The 26,353-nt window shown below is 39.2% G+C and overlaps 1 long non-coding RNA gene across 1 annotated transcript; it reads right to left on the minus strand.

The window, feature by feature from the left end:
• Nucleotides 1-15,326: 15,326 nt before the first annotated feature.
• On the minus strand, nt 15,327-23,912 carry LOC143844206 (uncharacterized). The gene is made up of 3 exons (XR_013233859.1): nt 23,768-23,912; nt 21,298-21,392; nt 15,327-15,391 (listed from the first exon to the last, which is right to left on the minus strand). It is a non-coding gene; the product is annotated as an uncharacterized LOC143844206 (long non-coding RNA).
• Between the last annotated feature and the right edge of the window lie 2,441 nt (nt 23,913-26,353).

Below are 26,353 nucleotides of genomic sequence, written 5' to 3' on the forward strand. Positions count from 1 at the left end.
ATTTGCTGGCTTATAAAACACACACACATACACAGAGAATGCAGAGCAGAAAATAGTAAACCAATTCTTGCATTTTTCTAAGGCCAGTCATGAGAACAGTGTGTGGTATTTGGCTGTCTGCATGCAAAGACTTGCTATAAAATAGAGCTATGCATACAGCATCATGCCAAGATGACTATGTTTGTCATATTTTTTTTTATATGGCTACTGGACATTCAGTACTGGTACAATCTACATAATATCAATTCGAACAAAAAAGCCTGTAGCACTTTATTCCTAAAACTATTTTCTTACATTAAAAATTACAAAGAACTGCCAGGAGCCAAATATCTTTCATTCTAATTATCAAATATTTTGATTCCTTACCCCTGCGTGTGCTTTCAAGAAAACACAAAAGCCTAACCTCCCAATTTCCCCCCAGTCCCCTTTCTTTCCTGCTCTATTTAACTGCCAGCAGTCCCTTTTTTCCTCTCTTTAGAAAAGAAATGCAGATTGTTATTCCTTTCATTTTAATTTTTCCAAGAATCTGTTTTCAAAAAAAGGTCCTCTTTGTGTTTGTCTTTTTATTTTTGTCTTTAAAACAACATGAAAAAAGAACATTACATTCTGAACATAAGGGACTATATGTGTGCTATTTTTACACATGCAGCAATGAGAGCTCAGATTTGCATTTCAACTGTAAATGAAGGAGATATATTTAGGTTCCCCCCCCCCCGGTTATTCCAGTCACAATCCCAAGATTTCCCACAAACCATAAAAGACAGAGCCTGCATTTGAAGTTCAAAGGTCATGGCTGTTTTGCAGTTTATCATAAGTTCCCATGTGCTACTCAGGCATAACACATTAAGAGGAGAACATAGCTGCAAACCCATAAGCCATAGTCCTTTACTAGTGGTTATGGTGTCCTATTAATTCAGTATTCCCAGCTAGGTATGAAATTACTTCTCTATGACAGCTAGTCAGTTTCTTTGCCTAGGAGAGGGCATGAACTGGGGGTGATTCGTGCATTACCAATTGCAAGGATACTTGCAAGGTATCACTAGAGTACAGAACTCACTATTTCACCTTAGGAACCCTCTCAATACAGAAATAATCAGTTATGCAGGATGAAAGAGGAAGCAGATCTTTCTTTAAACGGAATATCATACAATTTTAGGTCAATGCATAAGCCTGCTATGATGAGGAACCTAAGAACCATCCTTTATGTTACTTTGGACTAAGTTTCTCAGATTTTCAATAGTCGTACCAGTCCTGAAGTTATTGTGTTATCAGCTTGAAGGTTGTATTCACACATTGTGTGAATAATTTGCAACGTGACTTGTCCATGCAAGAAAATCCCATTGGGAATTATGGCTCTTGTGCGCCAACAGCAAAATATTCAACAATATGTGGAAGCAACCATGGAATACTAAGGATACTGATGAATTATATCTCAGTGGGCAGAATGAAATCTGAATCCACAACACTGTGATTGTGATGGAATGATGAATTCCAAGTCCAATATGCAGAACTATTTCTTGGCCTGTATGTGATTGCTTTAGCCTCTCAAGTAATCGCACAAATCATGACAGCCAATTGTACATTGGCTAGAGGGAAGTAGTCATTCAGACTGCTGGTGTCTCCATGCAATCTTGGCTTGATTACAAGTCTTCTGACAGCAGTACAGACTGAGAAGCACTGAGTCGCCGATGGCTGGACCTGCAGCTTGATGCTCTTCAGATTTCTTTGCTACATGGCTAGATGTCGGGTCAGTTGGTGATCAATTTACTAATTTATCAGCTGCATAAAGTAAAATGGGTGGGGGGAGATGTCATGTATAAACCTTTATGGCTTCCCAATTTCAGACAAAGAAATACCTTCTAACCAGTATTTGAGTGCAAGGTGAAAAGTTTGTGTTAGATAAATGAAAGCTTTCCCTATGTTTTTTTTTCTTTTGACCAACTGAAGAGCATCAAGTTCAAAACTAATGATACTCCTGAAGTCTGTAAGTACTAGGTTCAGTTTGCAAAGCTCATGTGACTTTTAATGCTGCCCTTCAAGTCAAGGCAAACATTCTAGTCCCAAGTATTTCTGGCTCAGCTGATAATGTAAATTGGATATGAATTCTTCCCAGTCTTCCTCCTTCTATCCTTGTTACAACAGTGGCAACAATTTAGGTCTCTCTGGAGGTTTTCAGTAAGACCCTCTTTTTGATGTCCTTCCAGTATAGCAGCACCCCAGGCACCAAGGACCCTGAGTCCTTCATCCAGAAGTTAGGTATTTTAAAACCCTTACAATTTCTGTGATTCCTGCACCAAGGTCACTATCCTAATGCTCTGAATTTTGGAACAGGACTGTGGAAAAGAGTTATTTTCCCATAGTAGGGGAAAAAGTGCTCAGTTTGTGAAACTCATTTCAGAATCATCATTTAAAATGCACAGGACAATGTCTTTAATACATTACTGACATCATCAAAAACACATGAGTAGCTCATTCTGTCAACAATGCAAAAATCAAATCTACAATTTTGTGAGAAAGGTTCATACAGATTCAAGTTGCATACAATTTTAGTTAGTTTTTAAAATAACTCCCAGACACAAATATCAACTCTGTATATTGACCTTGAATGATACTATTCCTGAATGATGCTATTCTCACATCAGAAAATGAGAAGCTTTTCAACTTATCAATAATGATAACAACCAATTTTCTGCCAATAAAATATATATGTATGTAATTAATTAACTTTGGTCTAAAAAGACCATACTAAGACTTAATTCTTAATGAACAGCACTCCTTGCAACTCTGCACACATGTGAACACAGTCCAACCCCCAAAGATAACCCCTATTAAATGTGCTGTTTCATGCTATACTGGATTCATGCATTTTACCTATTTCCAATGCAAACTTACTGCAAGAATAAATCATTCATATGGGAAAAAGCTACTGGAGAGGGCAACAAATTGACATTTGCATATCAAAGTCCTGTGCATATTAGGCAAATGTACCTTCTTACTAAATACATAGTGCTTGGCAAATAGATCTAAGGAGATACTTGCAGAAGACCTTTGTATCACAAATATAAAGGAAAGGAAATGCCTCCCAATCAATGACCATTCACAAGAAAATTGCACTCAGGGAAAAAGGTAGCTCATCAGCAGATTTCTTATCAACTTCACAGGCAGTTCCTATAAACCCTGCTGTAGCTGCAAAGGCAAATAAGAAACTGGGGAAATGCCAGTGACTAGACTACTATAGATAGCTGCTTGGGGAGAATGGGAGATGTGCTGGAATTTTTTAAATGTAGCCCAGAATAGTCAAATGTGGCCTACAATCAAGCAAGACAAAGAAGCAGTGCCTGAAGTTATGTCTGCCCAAGACAACTGCACATAAATGTGATTATATACCTGAATTTTACCATTAGAGGATGGTTTAGCAGTGACTCACACAAAGATAAAGTACATCACCTATTCTGAGCAGATCTCAAAGAAGCAAGGGAGGCTGTCTTTCAGTCATAACCATGAGAATATGCTCTATAAGGAGAGAATAGGACTAGCTCTATAAGACTCAGAGTCCAATAAACTAGAATACTTAATAGACTTGCTCACAAAATCACTATAGAGGGAAATGGGAGGTCTGAATAGGGATAGACGGTTGCATGCCTGGCAAAAATTCTGATGGTGATTCTGAAGTGAAAAAATAAGGACTGCAATGAGAGAAAGAAAAAGAATAACTGGATCCACAAACATTAGTAGATTCTGAGCAAATCTGTTTAGAATTCCACTGTGCAGCATACGAAAGAGACATAATCCCTAAATTCTGTCAATAATGCTGTTTTGGTCTGACTAGTCTTGAAGCAGGCCACAGGGGAAGTGACCATGGCCTTGGATCCCGAATGATCCTTTGGCTCTGGTGTGTACAAAGGAAATGTTGTGGTACCCATTTGAAAACTACCATAAAGCTATTAAATACAGTATTTGTATGAATGGAGAGTTGCAACAAAGTCCAACATTACTTCAAAAAAATTAAAGTTTTACTCAAAGGGAGACGGAAAAATGTCAAATCTCTTCAGGATGCTTTGAAATTATAAAAATCCACAGTAATGGAATCTCAGACAGAATGCAAACCTCAGTTTATAAAAGTTACCACTAAATCTAAGAAGATGCCAATATGAACAGAAGGCACAGACAGCTGTAAAAGACAAGGTGGTTTCCATTAGAAATCTTCTCCATATGACGTATCCAAAAATAAGCAAAACAAATATAAGTTGATCATAAGGGAGGTGAAAAGTGAATATGAAGAGCACAAAGAAAGCAATTATAATTTCTTCAAGTACATCATAACTAGAAAACCAACCAAAGAGATAGTAGGGCCCTTGGACAACAAATAAGTTTGTAAAGATACTAAAGAAAGATAGGGAGATGACTGGGAAAGAAAACAAATTATTTGAAGTTGTTTTCACTGCACAAAATGCAAAGCAGTTACCCTTGCTGGAGATGTTGTTTTCTAGGAGGCTATCAAAAGGTGATGAGACATGCAGTTATATGGCTAATGAACAAATTGAAAACTAACAAGTCACTGGGTCTAGATGACATACCCCAAGGGTTTTTTTCAGGAACCAGAATGTTAAATTGTTGATCTCCAGAAGATTAGAAGGTAGCAATTACAGATCTTAACATTCTTTGTGGATAACTTTGCAAAAAAATTGCATTACAGATACAGGAAAAGGACCTAGTGAGGAAGAATCAGTAAGGCAGCCCTGTTCTAGCAACAGGGATGGCCCAAGGGTTTTGCTGTCTCTCATTCACCAAAGTTGCTAGCACATCCATGTGGAAGTATCAGGGCTTCATTTTACCACTAATATACAAGGTCCTAGCCCATCCTGACAAAAAATAACTGGAAGACTGTAATTTCAGGCAAATCTTAAAGGAGTCTGCTTTGAAGGAAATATTCATGAGTCTACCCTTAAAGAAATCGTCTTGAGATATGGACAATGGTTTCATCTCTTGGTTCAATAGTAAAGCATCCAAAGCAGGCTGAAAACCAAATCCTGTGAGTGTTCAGGGCAAGAAACTCCTGTGGTGGCTCAATTCCAGATGGAAGATGCTCTCTATGTCTGTTTTAATCCAACCTCCAGCCCTGATTTGACCCATAACTTGTCTTCCTTGCCTTTTTAGGTATTAGCAGTTTTCTAAAAAGGTAAAGGTAAAGGTATCCCCTGTGCAAGCACCAAGTCATGTCAGACCCTTGGGGTGATGCCCTCTAGTGTTTTCATGGCAGACTCAATACGGAGTGGTTTGCCAGTGCCTTACCCAGTCATTACCGTTTACCCCCCAGCAAGCTGGTTACTCATTTTACCGACCTTGGAAGGATGGAAGGCTGAGTCAACCTTGAGCCGGCTGCTGGGACTGAACTCCCATCCTCATGGGCAAAGCTTTCAGACTGCATGACTTTCAGACTGCATGTGCCACAAGAGGCTCTTGAGCAGTTTTCTATAGTATCAACCATAGTATTCTTCTGATTGCCTATTTGGGTTGGAGGCTGAAAAGACCATTCCCTAATCATTTCACAGAAATCTATCAGGAAAGGTTTTGGAAAGTACTTAATTCTTCATGATTTGTGACCAACGTTCTGTTCTGTGTATTCTCTCCTTAAGAAGTTAGGCAGGTGGTTACAGGGAACAGTTTTTTTTCCTTTGGTGTCACACTATTTATGGACTATTTTCAAAGACACTCATAAAATGCCATGGGTGTTGGCTTTTATGAGCAAGATAAAGAATGAGCCACCCTCTCATGCCTTTTGGAGATGGTTAAATCTTTTACTGTTGTTTTAATTTTTGGAATTTTTTTGTATATTGTTTGCCTACTTTATAGATTTTGTTTTATTGATAGATTTTAGTGAGTTTTTTAACAATTGTAAGCCATCTTGAAAGTTTTTAAGTGAAAAGATGGACTATAAAAATTCAAATAAATATACACTCTAGTTCATTGCCCTCGGTAACTTTTTTACTTTTCAAGAGCCACTGACAGTGACCATGTCTTATCCAAAACATCTGTAAAAATTCATACTGCAGATCCAAAAGATGTTATTATTGCATCTACATCTGTGTTCTGTCTAAAGTTATTCTAATTCTTTGGGGATGAATTATTTTCACCTTTAAAAAAATACCTAGCTCCATCATTCATTTTCTCTTTTTAGTGGTTTTCCATACAAAAGGTTTGCACAACACATCTGGTTTCAGACATGCTATCAGGCTTGATAGTTCTGTAAAAAGTATCTATAGCAAATTATTTCCAGGACTTTCTTTCAAGGTCAGCCCTTAGCAAATGGTTTTTAAAACTTGATTAAAACATTCTATTTTCCAATTGGCCTAAGGGTAATAAATGGAAGTGTCTGTGCATAGTATATTTCTCCTCCAGAAATTCTTGAGAATCTGTACCTGTGGGATCTATGCTCTGATCTCCCAGAAAAGTGAAACCTGCTAACAAGAATTAAACAGCAATTGTGAAAGTTAAAAAAAAATTGGTAAATTCAGACATTAAAAAGCAGTGTGAAAAAATCTGTTTGCTAACAAAACTAGATAGTTACATCAAAATTATGTTTCTAATTTGCTTTGTTTTTAAAGATTATAGTAAAATATCAGTTGTTTTTCTTTTCTTTTTTCTTTATTTATATAGCTGCTTGTAGTTATGTAATGAGCACTAAAACATAATTTGTTCTGAGAAATCTCAAACCTTTATATAACTTCCTTGTGATTTTATTATTATTCAGTTGTCAAAATTCCTAGGGATTAGACATGTGTTATTCTCACGATGCTACATTATGTATATTTGAAATAAATTAATATTAGTTCTATTTGTATTTCTCCATACACATTTGTACTGCACAGTTTTTATACTTAAGTTGAAGTTTTAAAAATGGTGTTTTCAGGGGCTTTTTGTTTCCAGAAGTGCTCTCAATGGAGCCTCTCAATTCTATATTAGATTCGAAATCTGCATTTCTGTTGATTTATTCATTTTGCAACATATCTCACTTTTCTTCCTACTGATATCCCTTGCCTTTCCTCACAATGGGAACCCAGCTTTCATCTTTCTCCTTTCCTTACAACAACCTGTAACATCAGTTAAGCTGAGACTGTGTGACTGGTCCCAAGGTCACCTCCTCTGTTCAAAGATCTTCTAGGACTTTGCTCAGATGAAATTACCTGTCCATTACAACCCTGTTCTGTGGATACCACCACCAACAAAGTCATTGAATCAAGTTAATGGTTTATTTCTTGGTGAAATATGTCCAGACTAACAGTGGTGAGCAGGTCTTTGAAGAAGCATCATTAATTTTCAAAAAAATGTTACGTGAAAGCAAGGTGAAACTAGTATTTTTTGAAGACAGTTGGGGATAGTAGTAGGCTATCAGGGGGATATACTTCAGACTAGTTTCCATAATTCCTTATGGATCAGACTTAAAGGGTCACTGTTGGAGAACAGTTGTCATCTGCATGGGATTTGTCCTGTGGATTTCCATATTCAACTGTTATATCAAGCACTTAAGAGAAATCATTTGTAACCATCTTGGAACAGATTCCTCCTGAATTTAGCCAGGAATCATAGGATTCCAACTTGGGAACCCACAGTGCCAACAATAAAGAAGGACAATGGTGGCACTGACTCATCAAGGCTGCATGTTGACTGGGCTGAGGATCTGGGGCACAGAGGGGACACTCCTGGACCTGTGTGCCTAATAGCGCACAGTGGCATGCTGGCTTGATGATGCAATGAGTCATCATGGAGGCGAGGGTAGCACAGGCTATAAAAGGCACCACACGTACCTGCCCAGCCTGTTCACCTGACACTGATGGAAGACAGCTTCCCTCCCACTTTCTTGTTATGGTTAAGTTCATTGGAATTCTATTGTTTTGTTTGAATGTGTTCATGGTGTTTTTGTGTTAATATTGTCACAGTTGGTGGTAGCATAGAATCGAGCCTGGTTTGTAGGGTGAGTCAAGTCTGTATGCCAGACTCCCCAGGTTAGGGGCCTCCTTAAGGGAGTGGCAAGTTGTGAGCAAGTAAAACCCATAGTATAGTCCTACTTATAGCAAGTTATACACAGCAGTACAGACTGTGTGTAATTTGATGTTCATCTTACCCTTGCCGACTCACTTAAGAGTTATAGTGGCCCAATTACTGACAACTTCATTTCCCAGAAAGTAGAAGGGGCAACCTGGGGGACTACTGTTTTAGACTTGAATCCAATGGTCAGAAATACTTAAGAAGATGGAAGTCCAAGAAGGTTGGGAGATTCTCAAAAGTGGGTGGGCAGGTAGTTCTGAGTTCCTGCATTGTATAGTGGGTTGGACTAGATGACCCTGGAGACCCCTTCCAACTTTATGATTCTTTGTTTCTCTATAGTTCTGGGAGAGAAGCCCCAGAGAAGTAGCTGCCATGTCATTGCATTAACAAGTCAGCTGCATTTAAGCATCTGATTCAATATTAACATGACTTTCTGTATATTGATTCCTTCCCAACTTCATTAATTATGAACCCTGATATCTAAGGCCCAATGCTCTGTGTCCAATTGACTACAGATGTGCATATGCATCTGATAGTGGCTCAACGCAAACAAGTATATTTCAAATATACATGTGATTTCTGCCATGTAATAGTCATGAACATTTAGTCAAGCTATTCCAGAAGGACTGTTTTGTTGTTGTTGTAAAATAAGGGGGTGTCAGAAAGCACTGTACAAAATGGCTGGCTCCACTAAATATATTAGTTGCAATGGACTCTCCTCTCTCAGTGAGGTAACTAGACTTGTTTTTTGCAGGACTTGTAGCCTGCTGGGGTTTCTTTCAAAGCAGTTCTTTTTTCCGTTTCATTGTTGTAATTTTGTTTTACTATTATCCCTTTATTTTTGATAAATTCTTCAGCCAAACGTGGTGTGACCATTCTCCTCCCACCAGAACATCTCTCCCCATTTTGATTAGAAATGCACTGGGCCTAATTAGAAACGTGAAATGGGGGGATGGGGAATGGCAACCCTAGACCTTCACTTCAAACACAGTTACTGGCATTTCAAGAAGAGGTCAAAGAAATAAACTACCATTCATTAGCCTGAGGCTATGAATGATCTACCAACCATACAGAAAATTGGCAGCCCCTCTGCCTTTCGTCCTCAAGGAGCCTGTGTATTAAACTAATTGTTAAATATAGCAAGCAGATTGACAGCAGGAGAAGAGAGTACTTTGGCATATGTAAAATAATGGGCTCTACGAGGAGTTTATTGAAATCCAACTCTTACAATCCCCTCACTGTGTACAGACATTTACATGCTTCATTAAAAAAATATTCCAGTTCCTAGATAATGTAGATTTTTATAGGGTGCCTCACGGCAAGCTTGCTAATTGGGACAATGCATATCAATTCCATTTTGAAGGTGGCTGAGCCAAAAAGTATCTAAAACACACGTGCTGATTTTCATATACTTTGGATGATTTTAACTTGAATGACATAAGCATCATTTGTTACTTGCCCAGTGAATGCATTGCTAAGCAACACACTTTTAATGGAGAATTCAGGGGAAAAGTCAAGTTTTGTTTCATTGTCAAGGCTCCCCCCATTGTTCCCACAAATTATAGAAGCACTCTCTTTTTAGAGAAAAACCTGAAATCCAGGATAGTCTATTGTATGCAAAAAAACAAATAAAGGCTTTATCATAGCATTTAAGTGTGAATCTAGGCAGAGGGGACCATATATGCTGGATAACTAGGACTGGGGAAACATGAATCCAAAGCCCCAGGGCAATGAAGCTCACAGAACAATCTTGGATAGATTCAAATGCGTAGCCATGTTGGTCTAAAGAAGTACAATAAAATCAGAGTTCAGTAGCACATTTAAGCCCAACAAAGATTTATTCAAGGCAAGCACTCTGAAGAGTGCTTGCACTCGAAAGCTCATGCCTTGAATAAATCTTTGTTGGTCTTAAAGGTGCTACTGGATTCTGATTTTATAGGATAATCTTGGGCCTTTCTCAGCCTTACCTATTGTATTGGGGTGTTAGGGTTATAATGGAGGAGGAGAGAACCCTGAGCTCCTTACGGGAAGGATTGGCTAAAGATCTATGATAGGATGGATCAATGGGATGGCAGGCCCTCTTCCATCATGCCTGGATTCAGTTTAGACTGTGCCTTCTAGCCTCCAACTACCTTAGATAAAGTCATCAGTAAGGGCAGAAAGCAGCCTGTCATACTTTACCATGCCATAATCCAACTTCCGCTGATGGAACTGAACCTTCCAGCCTCCATCTATCATTGATGAAGCAGCTCCATCATACCCTGTATAATATTATACTTTATTTTTGAAATACTGCTGAGGGTCAGTTTATTCTAGATTGTGATGCTGATATGGTACTTTGTGTTGAAGATTCACATTGCTCTCATATGGTGTTATTTCTGCTAATATGGTTTAATATTGTTTGTTTCAGCAGCCTTGAAGATGATCCTGGATCAAAACATATTGGGCAATATTAAATTTGCAATACGTTCAGGTCCTGCCTGTCTTTTCAGTCTTCTTATAGCTATTAGTGTTTTCTCACTTTTGTTTTTAGTGCTAAACCTTTAAAAACAGACTAAAAGGAGAACTCACCCTTTGAAAAGTACAGAGGCTGATGGGATCAGATCTCTGTTGTGAGTATCTGCCAGTTCTTCATTTAATGCTCATATTAAGACAGATCAAGAAGTTGAGTGATTGCTAGCCTTAATCATTTAGCATGCTTTATAGTTTTTCATAAACTGAACAAGCAGATGTTATAAGGTCATAGAAAACCAACTGGCAAGGGGAAATTATAAACCTTAATGGAGCTTAATGGAACTTATCACAATTCAAGTTTTGTTGTACTCAACGTTAGAAGACTCAAATCACAATATAGCAATATGTTTTGACTTGCCTTTAGGGAAATCTCTATCCTAAAAATACTGTTATTCACCCAGATGTATTCTAGCAGATTCACCTGCTAGAATGGGTCCATGATGGTAGTTGTTCTATACCACTGAAGTTCTGTTATAGCTTACTTTTATTTTCTGTTTTAAATGTATCGTTAATAGGCCAGTTAAAGAAAGCAGAAGCTATCAATATTGTCACTCTGAACTGATTTTGTGAAAGCAGCTTTTAGCCAATCAAACTGAATTTTGTTACAAAATTATAAAGCTGATTCAGAGAAGGGTGTTAAAGCATTTGCTCTTACTCAGAAGCGATTCTAGGTTGCCAGGTAATCATGGCTGTTCTGCACTGAATTTCCCCCCCCCCCAAAAAAAAAGCAACAGGAAAAGGTGCCACATTCTATGAGCCACCAACAAGACTGTAGATGTCTTTTGCCCAGCCTCAACTAGATTCCAGGGGGGGGGGGTCTGAGAGGGCTCTAGGAATCACAGCTGGTCTCCAGACTACAGAAACCAGTTTTTCTGGACAAAATAGCAGTTCTGGAGGAGGAACACTATGGCATCAAAATCCTGGCGATGATTCCTCTCTTCCCCAGGCTCTGCTCCAAATCTCTAGGAATTCCCACCCTACTGTTGGCAATCCAGATGCTGATCATAGACACTGAGGCCTTTACATACAAAGCTTCACATTTATCCAACAGATAATGAGCTAGGATATCTACACCTGCCCAGTCATATTAATGAAGGAGAATTTCAGAGTATAAAAGAAGATTCTTCTTCATCATGATTACCTAGGCACAGTTCAAATTGTAAAAAGATAGCACAAAATTATTCAGCCAGGTTCTGAATTCAGTCGAAAAGGAAAAATGCAAAATAACTCGATTACAGTGGCCTGAATCCAGTTCCCTCCCTCAGCCCTGTCCCAATTCAGAGAACTCTTTAATGGCTGAAACCAGTATAGCCTTCCAGACAGCAAGAGGATCCCTCCCCCTCCATGTCAGGGCAAACAGCTGAGGAAATGGCTTTATACACACTGGTACTATTAAGTAGTTTGCTTCTCATTTTACCCAGCTCCTTCCCTGAGTGCACAATAGAGACAATTAACCGGATTTCGATTAACTGCTTGAAAAATCACCAGCTGCTTTTTTCCCCCTTTCAGAGTCACTTAGACCTTTTATTTCTGACCTAGATTTAGCAAGTGCGACAGGAAAACTAGGCTAGATTTGTCACACTGAAAGTGAACCTGTAGCAAATTAATAGCACAGAAAGCCAAGTACCTGTTGAAAACCGCTTCCAATCGGTCAGCTGTTGCCTGTATTAGGATTTCTTCTGTAGATCTTGGCACCCAACAACACACATAATTCAATGGGTTGCATTGTTTTACCACAAACCTTTGAACGAGTAATGGCTGCTTTGCATGGAATCTGTGGGCCCATGTGTTACTCCTTGATGACAGATGGTACTTCACATTTACCTATCAAATACCTCCTTGCTGCATCAGTGACTTTAGCAGTGAAATGGTACATCTCAGTGCAGACTCATGGCTGAGAATCTTCTTGACATAGGCTTGTCTTGTACTCTGTAAAGCACTATACACACTGGTGGTACACCGATAATAATTAGGAACCTAAAGGTTGAGCTGCACATTTTTTTTTAATTTTCAAATATTTATTACATAAAGTGCACTAATTCAACATATTAAAATATAGTCATCATGATTTAAAAGCATAACATTTGTAACTACACATGGAAGAGAAAAAGCTTTTTTCCTGACACACGTGGGAATGCACTGGTAACTGAGACTTGGGCAAAAGCAGAGAGTGGTGGCCTCTACAAGTGCATATTTTAGAAGGCGGGCTCCAAATCACATACCTTTACATTAGAAAGACTAGTTGGAGAAGCACCTAACAGATTTTTCTTTGCCATCCAGCAATCCTTTTGATTTTATACATGCATGCATGCATTCCTCACAATAATTTGGCCACCGTGGAAGACCCCTCGGGGTCGAAACGCATTTGGTCCATTCTATGTTGGTCTATTCCATGTGTAGTTAGAAATGTTAGTTTGGGTTTTGGTTTCCCTTTTTGGTTTTACACCGAGAATAACAATAACAATAAGTGTCTACCACCACCCAGCAAAATGGAGCCAAAACTAAATTGTTTAGATACACTGCAGCCTTTCTGTTTGGGGAATATTAGAAAAAACTAGGTCAACTCAGGATATTGAAGAGATGAAAAGGGTGATAACAGGAAAAGTCACTGTGCCTTTGAAATGTCCCCTCTTTTTTTGCCTATTAAATCTATGAAACTTACCTGGGGATCTCCCTAGATAGATCCCTCCCCTCTTTTTAGGTATCTGTTTAGCAAAGGACCTCAAAATAGGACTCTGTAGATTATATTCATACCTCTTCTGTATAATTAGTGGTTTATGCCCAGAGCTAAGATTGGATGTTTTTTTATGACATTAAATTGCTCTCATGAAGTTTATATCAATAAGCAGCAATCCTCCTGATTAGTAATAATGCGTGCTGGTCACATGATGCTTTTGTGCACTGACTGATCATGTGAGTCAACTCACATGACTGCATAGAAGCTTGATTCCTATTTCATTACACAGTATCGCATAAATAGCATAGCACTGTCTTCCCCACCTTAAAAGAAAGACATAAACATCAAGATTGGATTAAACTGAGGGTTTGGGGATTATTGAACAGGCTCAGCTTCATTTGGCAAATGATTTACCTTCTTAGCACAGGCATCTTAAGAGACTTCCCATTGGGTTTGCCAGTGTTTGGGCAATCTCACCCTGGTTCCATTATACAGCTGCTCTTTGCTTATTCTTGCCTGCAACTGAGACATGCTGCCAGCCAAAAAGTAATTTCCCCTGGTACTTGGATTGGGAGCCTTATACCTCAAGGGGTTTGTAAATCTCACATAAGATGCAACATACCAGAGCCAACACTCCCAGACTGCTAAAAAATCTGACATAACCAATCTTTCTATTATGCTTTTCATTAGTTCATTTAGTAAATGCTTAGTCTATCATCTCATCAAGATTTGGGCTGAATCCACACATTGTTGGATATTGCATGACAACTGCATTACAATAATCATTCACAAGTGCACATCCACACAGGGTAGTCCAGTTGCTTGTACTTTTGGGTATAAATATATCTCCTGTGGATTTAAAGTCAAGGTATACAATGAAGTGAATGACTCATAAAAGTTTATGCTGAAATAAATGTTGCTAGTTTTGGAGGTGTCACTGGTTTTCTGTTTAATTTTGCTGCAGCAGACTCCTCTAGCTCCAATTGTGTATGATCAATATCATGTAATAATAGCATCCCATGATTTGTGTGAATGAAGGCTCTCAGAAAGTCTAAATCTGTGCAAAAAATCAGATTAAGTCACATGGGTCAATAATTTGGGTTCTGAACCAGAAAGATCTCAGAATCCTCTCTTGCTATCTGTCTCACTGAAGGAATCTCCCTGACACTCATGTCAGATTCATTGGAACTGCCAATCATGGTGGAGGAAGCGTGTTCATCAGCATCTTGAAAATCTGAGGAATATAGAGTGCTTTAGATGGACTGAGGGACAGAACAGGTTGCCTGTTAGAGGAAGGCAATGGAAGTAGAATGGCAGTAAATATAGAAAAAACAGACAGCTGAGAGAGGAAAGGAGACAAATTGTAGAGTGGGGAGAGACTGAAGGAAAGGAATGTAGAAAAATGAAGAAGAATTTAAACAGCTAATCCAATTGCTAGTATGGTATACACTAATACGTCATAGTGTCAAATAGATGATTGTGCTGGATTTGGATAGGAAAATCATTTTCACATAGAGCGATGGACTCCATTTTGTGCCATACTACCTTCCCCCACATTTTTACAAGGCATTATTTCAAAGTACATGAATATTTAATGCATTGCGTCTCACCATCATGGATCAGATAGATATAAAACAATTGTAGATTATAAATGTATACACTGATAATAAAGTAAGCACTCTACTAATGTAACATTAAAATACAATACTTGCAGAAGCCAGTCGATGCGAGGTCAGTGTTTTAATGACAGCCTCTCCCCCCCCCCCCCTTTGTATAACCATGTAACAATAAATATGTTACCGGAACAACTGTATTTCAATCTAACAATGTATGATGGTGCCAAATATTCCTAGATAACTTCATGGCTATAAAGAAGTGGCACGATGAACATCAAATATGAGTTAGGGGTGACAGCATCTTCTCTGTGCACATGGGACCTTACAAGATGAAGCACTAAACTGGGCCATTTTCAGAATGACATTAGCTGTTTATAGTAATGCTGCATCACATTGTCATGTGGTTTGATTCTGATGTTGTCACTTGAGAGAGAAAGGATAGAATCTACCAAAAAACAAAAACAAACCCTTACCTTCCCTGTATTTCATATATATTTTTGTTGTCTCATCAACTTCAAGAGAAGTTTTTCACCAAAATCTGTTAAAAAATATTTAACACACATAGACCATTACCACACTGGGAACTTTGTTCCCCTGGCTTTTTTTCTGACACACATGAGATACACTCTCAGCACAGAATTATATAATAGCGAGGAATGGTGAGCCTAGGCATATGTCATAGAAGGTGGTCTCCAAAAAGTCTAAAATTTACATATATTGGTTGGAGCCATAATTTACAGATCCCATTCAACCACTCAGCTACACTTTATAATGAGTTTAATATAAATATTTTATATAGAACTGTGATATATTTTATATATCACAGTTCTGACCACTGAGGAAGACCCAGTAGGGTCAAAACGCATTTGGTCTTATGTGCTGTTAGTTCTGTATAGTTTTTATGAAGGTTTTATTCCGTTTTTAATTATGCACGATGATAAATAATCAACATTTTTACATTATTTTATTGTACAGCTTAGTTTCTGAGTTCCTATCTGTTAAAGTTGGGTTGTGTTCCTTTTTTGGTTTTGGTTTTGCACAGGAAAATAGAGCCAGAGAGGAGGAGGAGGAGGAGGAGGAGGAGGAGGAGGAGAAGAAGAAGAAGTTTACACTCCCTTCCTCTCCCCACAAAAGACATCCTGTAATGTAGGTGAAGCTGAGAGAGTTCTAGAACTGTTCTGTGTGAAGAGTCCTAAGAGAACTGTGACTAGCCCAGGGTCACCTAGCTGGGTCCATGGGGAGGAGGGAGAATCAAACCCATTTTTCCTGATGAAAAGACACTTCTTTTAACCACTGTACCACACTGGCAGTTTATTTTGAGAACTGCCACAGTTAAATATAAAGCTAGCATTGTAACAAGGAGATGGCATAGAACTAAAATACCTGGACAGATTCACAGTGCTACATGGCATTGTATAGATTTTGTCCCACCTTCCAGCAAAATAAAACACCCCCAATACCCCTCCCCCACATAACAGAACCTACTGCCGCCACTGTGTTTCCCAGAGGGACTCATTTCAGCGCTGGAAATGATCTGGTGCCGAAATGTGTGGTGCTGCTGGTGTGGAATCGACCCCAAGCCATGAAGAACTTTAACTGCCCTTTCCCACACATGAAGCCTCTATTAAAAGTGCAGGCCATTTTCCTCAAGGCCAAGTGGCAACCATACTCTACACTCACTTGGGAAAGCTGTTTTCCACATGCTCTGCTTGTGAGCTTCCAAAAGAAATCTGGTTACCCATTGCTGGAAACAGAATGCTGAACTGGATGGTGAGCGGCAGACGGATTTTGGTTCGGATTATACCACTCTTTTTGGGTTCTTATATTCACACCATTGTAACATGTGTACTACTTACTACTACAACGTGAGGAGCTTTAGATCAGGATATTTGTGAGATAGATATGTATAGCTAGCAGTTACTCCCTGAAATTGCAAGTAAAATAATATTAAAAGTCTATGTGGGGGAAAATCCTTTGAAAGTCAGTAGTGCTCTAAGGAGGCAGGCTTATTATACAACACATTATCTCCCAGAAGTACCTCTGCTGAGTGCACATTTAGTAACACATGCTACCAAGCCAGCTGCCTAATTTGGGTTTCAGATGGAGAAGATATTATTACAAATACAGTGTTATGTATTTTCAGCACATGCTACTGAACCAAGTGAAGGAAGCTCTTCTAAGATTATATCTAGTTAGGAAAAGGAAAGCTAACTTGTGAATAATCATAATATTGAAATTGGGTTCAAATCAAACTTGAGCTTAGGTAAACCCAGGAAGTTATCCAGTTTCAAAGCCTCACTGTTTCAGAACTCTAAAATCCCTGCTTCTTTTCTCCTTCTCCTGTGTGCAAATCAAACCTGTGAGCCTTTAGTTCACAACATGTTCAGTGTTCTCATGGGTAATTTTTTCTAACATATGCCATTATTGTTTCTGTTACATATAAATGATGTAAAACCCCAGTGAAAATGGCAGGACAGAAATAAGTACATTAGGAACAGAATTAAACAAATAGCTAGGACAAAGAAAAAACACCTCGCAAACACAATATACAAAGAAAAATATTAAATAGTTATGTTGCCAAAAATCCAGAAATAGCTGCTTTTTTCCAAACCCTATTCCAAAGTTTTGAAAGTCCAGGGAACCCCCCATGACACCTCCAGGGGTATCATAGGTTAGCCACTATTTCTCCCTCTAGTCTCTCCCCAAGCAACCCCAACAGTAGTCAAATACTGCCCAAGAAATCCAATGAGGCATTATTCCAATTTAATTCAATTGACTTTATTTATGCATGTATGCATTTGTTTCTTTAATTTATACCCCATCTTAAATCATTCTCCTCTTTTCTGATTTATCCTTGTTACAAAACTGTGAGGTAGGTTAGGCTAAGAACGTGTCACTCAGCAAGTTTCTATGGCCATTTTAACCTGCGTTTGAAAGATCCTAAACAGGCTCCTGAGTAGGGCTAAGACAGGAATAATTCCACATAAGATTGCACTGTATCTAAAGTCAATCTGGACACACTCCTTAGGGGCTACCAAGGGAGTGTGTTGAGGGGAGTGCCTTTCTTCTTCCCTACACTGGCTGGCTGGCCATTGTTGCTGCTTACCAAAGCAGCATCAGTAGTTGCTAGGTAAGTATGGTTGGGAGGATAAGGAGGGAGGAGAGACAGGAAGAGCAGCGAGGCAAAGGGAAAGTGATGCCCCCAGCTCAGATATGTCATCCAAGGTGTAAAAAAGCACAGGGTCACAGTGCTTACAATTGAATTGAAAATAAGTTGTTCAGGTTCCTATTCAGAACATGGGAACTTTGGTGGCAAAGCTACTACCCAATTAGGACCTCAAATTAGTCTAGTAGATTTTCTTCAAGAATGATCAAGTGCCCTTAAGGAAATCCATAAAGTATTTCTGAAGTTGACAGAGCTTACATGACATACAGGAGGTGTTCCCTAGTCAGAGCAGTCAGTTAGTTCTTGGCTTACGTTTTTTATCCCTGTTAATGTTTTTATATAAATATAATCCTGATTTAATGTAACTTCAGAGGTTTCCATATAAATGTCTTATCCATTCTGCAAACCTGCTAAGCTCTCGGTCTTAATCATACCTTGACACCATGAGTTCCACAGGTTAATTATGCATACTGTTAAAAGCATTTCCTCTTCTTATTTCCCCAATAAAACATCTTCTTTAAGCCTGAGAAAGCTGCTAAATTTGGGGAGGCTCTATTAGATTATGAAGAAATGTAATTGACCATTACTTGCAAGATGATATTGTTTGATCAGAAACTTCAATAGTGCTTATTGTTTTCCATAATAACAAAAGATTTAATTTTTCTTTTAAGCTTTTGTGAAATGTGACTTTTTTTTGTCCAGTGGCGACATGGATTTGCAGAAGATTTTGTTTTGAGCACGAAGGATTCCGATTCCCAGATAGTTTCCTACCTGCTAAGTCAATTGCTAAAATGCCAAACTCATGAGGCTGAATGATAGGTTCAAGTGCAGTAGGACATTGTCCTTACAACATGTCCTATATTAATGCAATATATTGAACAATTGTTTAAATAAGTTGAAGGGACTTTGAAAAAAGCACTGTTAGTTTGTTTTGTTTTTTCATCAATGGCTTTCTACAACCAGCATTCTAGTCATTAATTCCTAGAGTGACTTTCTGCTAAGAAAACTGACATCCCTGGAATCAACTGTAACTTGATCCTATAGTTACCTGCAAGGGATTGCTGCTGCGACAGCCCCTGATCTGGTGTATTCCATTTCTCACTTTAGGAGGCTTGTTTCAGACACATTAATAGGTTATAAATGTAGTAAATAAATGAGAATGTCTGTTAAAACTCTATGTGATATGGGCCTTGATACTCAGCCCTCATTATTTTGACTTATTACTAATGTTTTGTGTTTACAATTTTGCACTGGTACAACAGGGCCAGGGCCACCACAACACCACATGATCTGTGTCAGATAACTACAGACAACTACAACATGGACTTTTCACACAATCATGCATTCATTGAGGTGGTCCCATTTTCATGTACTTTTCTGTATCCCAAAAGTGTCCAGCTGGATTCAGACCCTAAATGATCATAAGCAGCAACCAAAAGTCAGAAGGAGGTCATGTAACCTGAGACAGGCAAGATACCTTTCATCCAGCCCAGGTACCTTATCCATCCATGTTCTGGCTGCTGTGGGACAGAAGAATCTACACATTTTTTCACAGTCAGTGTAGTTCAACAGTGGAACCAATTACCTAAGGAGGTGGTGAGCTCCTGCTCAAGCAGTGGCTGTACAGATACCCGGGATGCTTTAGGCTGATCCTGCAATGAGCAGGGGATTGGTCTAGATGGCCTGTATGCCCCTTTCCAACTCTATGATTCTTGGTCTTCCAGTTCTTAGTTCAGCAATCTAACCAGTATACTACATTTACATCTCTGAAAGATGGGATAAGCAGTATTTGCTGATTTTATCCACAAAATTCTGCTATTCTTATATGGATGAGATGTATTCAGTTCTCTCCAAAACATCTGCCTAAATTCTCCTGTTAATATAGTCCATTAAAGATTTTCACTTTATCAAGTGAAAGGTCTCTTCTGATGCTGGCAACGGCTACAGCCATGTCACAGTTAATTATTTATGCCCTCCTGAAAACAATGAAATTCAAGCAGTCTTGTGTATAAGGATTGCAATTTAGAAGAAGAAGAAGAGTTGGTTCTTATATGCCACTTTTCTCCACCTGAAGGAATCTCAAAGTGGCTTACAATCACCTTCCTTTCCTCTCCTCACAACAGACACCCTGTAAGGTAGGTGAGGCTGAGATAACCCTGATATTAGTGCTCAGTCAGAACAGCTTTATCGGTGCTCTGGCAAGGCCAGGGTCACCCAGCTGGTTGCATGTGGGGGAGTGCGGAATCAAACTCAGATCAACAGATTAGAAGTTCACGTTCCTAACCACTACAATAAACTGGCTCTTATGTTGAGTTCCAGTCCCCTGAGTCAAATGTAAACATGGGATACTTAAAAGAGAACAGATTCAAATGGGTAGCCGTGTTGGTCTGAAGTAGCACAATAAAATCAGAATCCAATACCACCTTTAAGACCAACAAAGATTTATTCAGGGTGTGAGCTAGAGTGCTTGCACTCAAAAGCTCACACCTTGAATACATCTTTGTTGGTCTGAAAGGTGCTACTGGACTCTGATTTTAAAAGACAAGCAAGCAAGAGTCAAGAAGCTGAAATCCTTAATCCACGGGAGGTACTCCTGATGGAACCTGGTGGAATGAGCTCCCAGAAGAGCTGAGGGCCCTGATGGAGTTCAACAGGACCTGCAAGATTAAACCTTTCCACCAGGTATTGGGTTGAAGCCAGGGTAAGGGAGATTGTGGCCCCTCCTTGAAATGGCCAGAACTACTGGCCACCCCATTTATATTAGTATCCCACTATACTGAATAGTTGAGGTCTGCTGAGTGAGGGTGGGTGGCATTGGTAGTTTATTTGCTGCCTGTGAATTATTTTTATGATTATAATTTAAATCGGAGAGTCAGTTTGGTGTAGTGGTTAGGAGTGCGGACTTCTAATCTGGCATGCCAGGTTCAATTCTGCGCTCTCCCACATGCAACCAGCTGGGTGACCTTGGGCTTGCCACGGCACTGATAAAACTGTTCTGACCAAGCAGTGATATCAGGGCTCTCTCAGCCTCACCCACCCCACAGGGTGTCTGTTGTGGGAAGAGAAATGGGAAGGTGACCGTAAGCCGCATTTAGCCTCCTTCGGGTAGTGAAACACAGCATATAAGAACCAACTCCTCGTCCTCCTCCTCCTCTTCTTCCTCTTCTTCTTCTTAATTGTTTTAAATCGGGGTTGTAGTCTGTAACCTGCCGTGAACCAGCTGGCCTGGGAGTGAAGAGTAACAAATGCACTCACTCAATCAATAAAAGCAAACCCACCTGTATAGCTTCTCTTAATGAATGGTGCAAAAGTGAAAGATGACAGTCTCATATATCCAATAATAAAATAGCATGAAGTCTTCTGAAGCAACCGCCTGTAAAAAAAATCAAATTTTACTTTATATCACCATCAGGCAATCATAGAAATCACATCACTTAGACATTTACATGCCCAGTCCTTGCAAGCTTTCCAGAACCTACTGGGTACGCATCTGTTTGTGAATTTATACATATAATTACAATAAATTACCACTCAGTTCCATTCCTTATGCTTTCTCTCTAGTTCTTAGACCAAAGAAAGACAAAATGTTAGCAGACAGAAGGCAGAGAGCTGGAAAGAAATAATCTCTGTGTGCTTTTTACATTAGATTGAAAGATGTGATCCAAGGGTCATGAGGTACTTTAAATAATGTGTTAATTCACCTCATTCCCTGTACATACAGATGGTTGACAAGAGATTTGGTCACTTCCGTAATATAATCAATGCAAACATGTGTGAAGATATGGCCACCTCTACTCAAGGAGCAGGCATGGATTTTTAAGAAGCAAATGGCTTGGGAAATGTCATAAGGACACAGTATGATGGACGTGAATTATATCACTATGACAATAATCCCCCCCTAAATATGGCAGGTTGGTAATGCTCATCAGTAGAGAAATGTCTTGAAGAGTTTTTGCTTGCATTTTATTTCTGATCATGTAAAAGAAACTGCTTCATAATTTTTAAAAGCTATGATAGAATCAACATCCTTACACACTCCCTGCAAAGTTTTAATGGTCCTTTCTCATGCTACTTTCAGGGAACCCGAGTTGCTGCAGCATAGGGCTTCTGTATGATTCTGTAGTGACATCAGGTGCTCTCTCTGGGCCATGTGAGAGAAGCTCTTTCAGTGACTGTCATTTGTCAAGGTTATGTATAACAGCTGAAACTGGAGAAAGCAGGCAGTGCTATGAAATTGTATGCTTAGGCTATGGCTGTGCCTTTAAACTGTTGTAATAAGCAGCTTGCAGACTTACCTGACCAGCTGTTTTCATGTCTGTAGCTGATACCGTGTGGCATAGTAGTCTGAAGTATATTCCCCCAAAAAGCTTGCCACACTTTCAGGTAATTCAGGAAGTGGCTATGGTGCTATTTCCTCTCTTTAAAAAGTATCTGGGACTGTTTCTGCACTAGCGATATCATTTGGATTTTTAAAGAATCAACTTTTTCATCTGTTTCCATGCTGAAATCCACTGTTTCAGTTACAGACCCGAATTGCCCCCTCACTTGCACTGAAGCAAAGAAATCTCCAGAAAACCCAATTTCATCTTTTCAAGTGGGGTCTAAGAGGGTCTAATTCAGGGCTGTTCAGGGTGGAAATGCGTGCATTCATGTTTTTCGCTGCATCCACCATTTTGAGTCATTTGGGTATGCTCCTTTCCTCATCGCCTTCCTCTCTCCCTCCTCCCTTCCGAAAAATCTGCCTTAAAAAAAGGGGGGGGGGTCACATTACAGTGCTCTTTCTAAGTTTTAAAAAAGCATTCTTGCACAGCAGCATTATAACATTATAACCCAATGGTTTTTTTTTTAAATACATTCCAGAGACATCAAAGAAAAGAGGAGCAGATGATTAAGGGCACAGAATGGTGGTGCAACCAAAACAAAGGTGGCACCATTTTGCCAAAATTATTTTTTTTAAAGGGGAAGGCAGCAGAGCTATAAGGGAGGATGGGAGGCTGAATGTATATTGCAAATTGCAGCCTGGGAAATGAGGGGAGGGAAGCCCAAATGCATGAACACTAGAATCAACTTGCAGCATCCAAAAGAATTCCAAAGTGAGGCTGAAACAAGGTATTCAAAAACAGTCCAGGAGAAAGAACCTAGGCCCTACTGTGTTTGGCAGAGCTGATGAGGGTGGAGAGGATGCATTCTCCTTCCATAAGGGGCTCTGTTTGGGTGCTGAAGTGATTTATGTACACTGTCCTTGAACGAGGGTTAACAAACTGATCTGCTCAACAAAGTATAGCTTCTGGTTGATTCTGCTGGCTTTCTCCCACAGATTTAACTGAGAACAGTATTTAATGGAAAGGCTGGTCTACAGCAATTAACTTGCTCTCTACTATGGGCAAATTCCCAATTGACATATTGTTTCTCAGAGATTTTTGAAGAAGGATAAGTGTTAGCTGTCCTACTCTTCACTTCCTTCATTGCTGCATCTTGAGAAAAGGCCTGTGTTGTTTTTTCTAATTGTAAATTACATTTATAATACAGAGGTATTATTTACTTGATTTATAGATTTGTTGGCAAGGTTACTAAAACCAAAGTACTGTAATTTAAACATATAGAATATACTAAGTATAAGCAAGGTCCTGTGGGAGGGGGGTTTCACATTTTTCCTCCACTATTTACTTTTTCCCTTCCCTGAAAACTCCTATAGAGTCTCCCCTTTTCCTGCTTCCTTCTTTTCTTCCCACCCACCAACCAACCTACCTTTATGTATCCAGTTCTCCCTCTGACAGTTTATTCGCCATGTGTGACTGTCCCAAGTTGATCCAGAGAGCACCATGATGACAGAGTGGAGATTTGGGCCTGGGTTTCCATGATCCTAATATGAAATTATAACCATACACCAGTGGCTTCTGTGTGGTGGTTGATGTTGACCAATAGGAAGCAGCTGGGCTTAGGAGTCATGCTAGTAAGAACCAAGACTTAAATGCTGAAACTGTTGGTGTGGTAACATAGCAATGGCTATGAAGGCATTTGTTTTTAAAGGTACAGACAATGCTTCTATTATTAGGGAGGGGGGTTAATCCCTTAATATATTTTTTTAATTCAGATTTTCCTGGAAACCTAGAGCTCTTTTCTCAGAGTATTTTGTGTGCAGTTTAATGTTGTACTTCAAGCAAATATATTACATGTTTTTTCAGGAAAGTCTTAACTTACTATTTGAGAGGATAATCTAGAACACCGGTACCTTTCACATAGAAAAATCCATGATATGTGAAGATATGTAACCAAAATTTATGCACTGAATGTGAAATAAGAAAAGCAGGGCTCATGGGATCCTCTTATCGCAGAATATAAGACTCCCTTGAACTGTATGTGTTTCTGTTACCATTATTGCAAGCTCACTGTGGTTATCGCAAGTGAAGTGAGAGAGTCTAGGGAGAAGGATAGTTCCCATTTTCACTTTTATGCAACAACTGTAGCTGATTAATCCAAGTCAATAGAAACATCAGCCAAGAGCATAACTGCCTAAATGAGACATTTTCTTCTTTCTCTGTTTTGCCTTGGCTATTTTCTTTAAGGTATGGTATTGCTGCAGTGTAGAATATTGATACTTCCTGCTTTTTATTGTGGTTATACATCATGGAACCATGCAGCTGAGCTGCTATAAAGCTAAGTATGCTATTTTGCAGAAATAAAAATATATTAAATCAGCCCAATATTTGTTTTAAGGACAGATGGCTCTTCTAAGAGACAAATCAAAGCTCACCCTTTCTAAATACATTAGTGACAGCTGATGCATTTGAAATTGTGGCAAGCTAAAATGGCAAATGGATCACAGTCTCAAAATGTCCATTGTCTTTGCTTTACTAGAAACCTTTGGTAAACCACCTCTTTTCCCTGTGGCAAGGTCATGACAAACTTGTTTCTCTTTCTATCAGATAAGCTTGTTTCAAACTTATTTTTATCTGCTCTTTAAGCTTCTAATCCTCCTGTTTCTTCTCATCTTTGAATCAGACCTAAGTCTTCAGATACACTGGAACCAAACTTTAAATGTTTGTATGACCCTTTAATATCCTTTACAGAGGGCTTTTTTGGTACAATTAAAGTCCAACAAAGATACAGAAAGTGGCAGAAGAGGTTCAACTTCAGATTTTGCTTTCTTAAAACAAATAATTGGATGAAATAGGAAACTTTTCCCCAATGCCATTTGAAGTAACCTCTGTTGTATAGCATTTGGAGATGAATAGTAAAACGTAAGAAGCAGCCCTTTATTGAATTCACCCATTGGTCCCTCTATGTCAGTACAGTCTGCGTTGACTGGCAGCTGCTGCTTGAATTCTTTTAAACTGAGATTCTTGAGAATGGCAAGGATTCATGAGTGTCCACAAGGAATATGTTAAGAAGCTCCTGAGCCCAGATGCAAAGTAGCTGTGAGTTTGCAATCCTTCAGTTTAACAAACCAAGCTGAAAAAGGTGCCCATACCTGACTGATCTAAAGCGTCATGTCCTCTCCAAGCCCTTATGAATTGCTGATAGCAATTGCATCTTAAGTCTTTCATCTGGCACATTTATTATACATAGCACTGGAGATATGCCTAATTATTATTATTATTTAAATCTTGTTTAAGTGTGTTTGTGTCCTGAACTGAACAACAGAACTTGAACTGTCAAGGCCAATTCTTGTTGGGTTTCTTTTTTAATGGTGAAGTGATGTTTGTTGTTGAATTCTGCATTCAATTTCCTGTTAAGACTGCTGTATTTACATTTCTGTTTCCATAAGAATGGTGAGTGTTAGAGATGGGCATGAGCCAACCCATGGGTCTCCATGAAGCCATGAAATTGAGTAGTTGTGAGTTGAAAACCAGACTTGTATGGCCATGCCCTCAATGACTGCACACAATCACATATGGGTCTTACCCCCCTGTATGTGCTTGTGGGCTTTTGGGGGAGCGGAGTTTCTTCCCTTGGCGCATGTGCGTGAGCATGTGAAGCGAACAGAAATCTCTCTTCTGTCATAGAGAGGGCTTGCGAGGGTTATCTTTTGGTTTCCGTAGCTATTCCAATGATTACCTGTTTAGCTCGATTGGCATCCTTGTAAGCCAAGAGCAGTACTCTATTTGGTTTCAATGGGAAAGACTTGGCATATATACTCCCTGAGAGCTCACTGCATTATTTTCATCTTGGTGGGAGTCGGTGAAAGAGAGAGGGAGACATGTGTAGCTATTTGGAGGGAGAGAATTTTGCAGGATAGATGGAGGGTTTAGAGAGAAGGAGGACCTTCAGCATTAGCTGTGGGTCTTCAGCTGCTCATTTCTGGCTGGCATTCAACCATACTCCCAAGAGGAT

The sequence above is a fragment of the Paroedura picta genome, chromosome 9, assembly GCF_049243985.1.
Source record: "Paroedura picta isolate Pp20150507F chromosome 9, Ppicta_v3.0, whole genome shotgun sequence".
Classification (NCBI taxonomy): Eukaryota; Metazoa; Chordata; class Lepidosauria; order Squamata; family Gekkonidae; genus Paroedura; species Paroedura picta.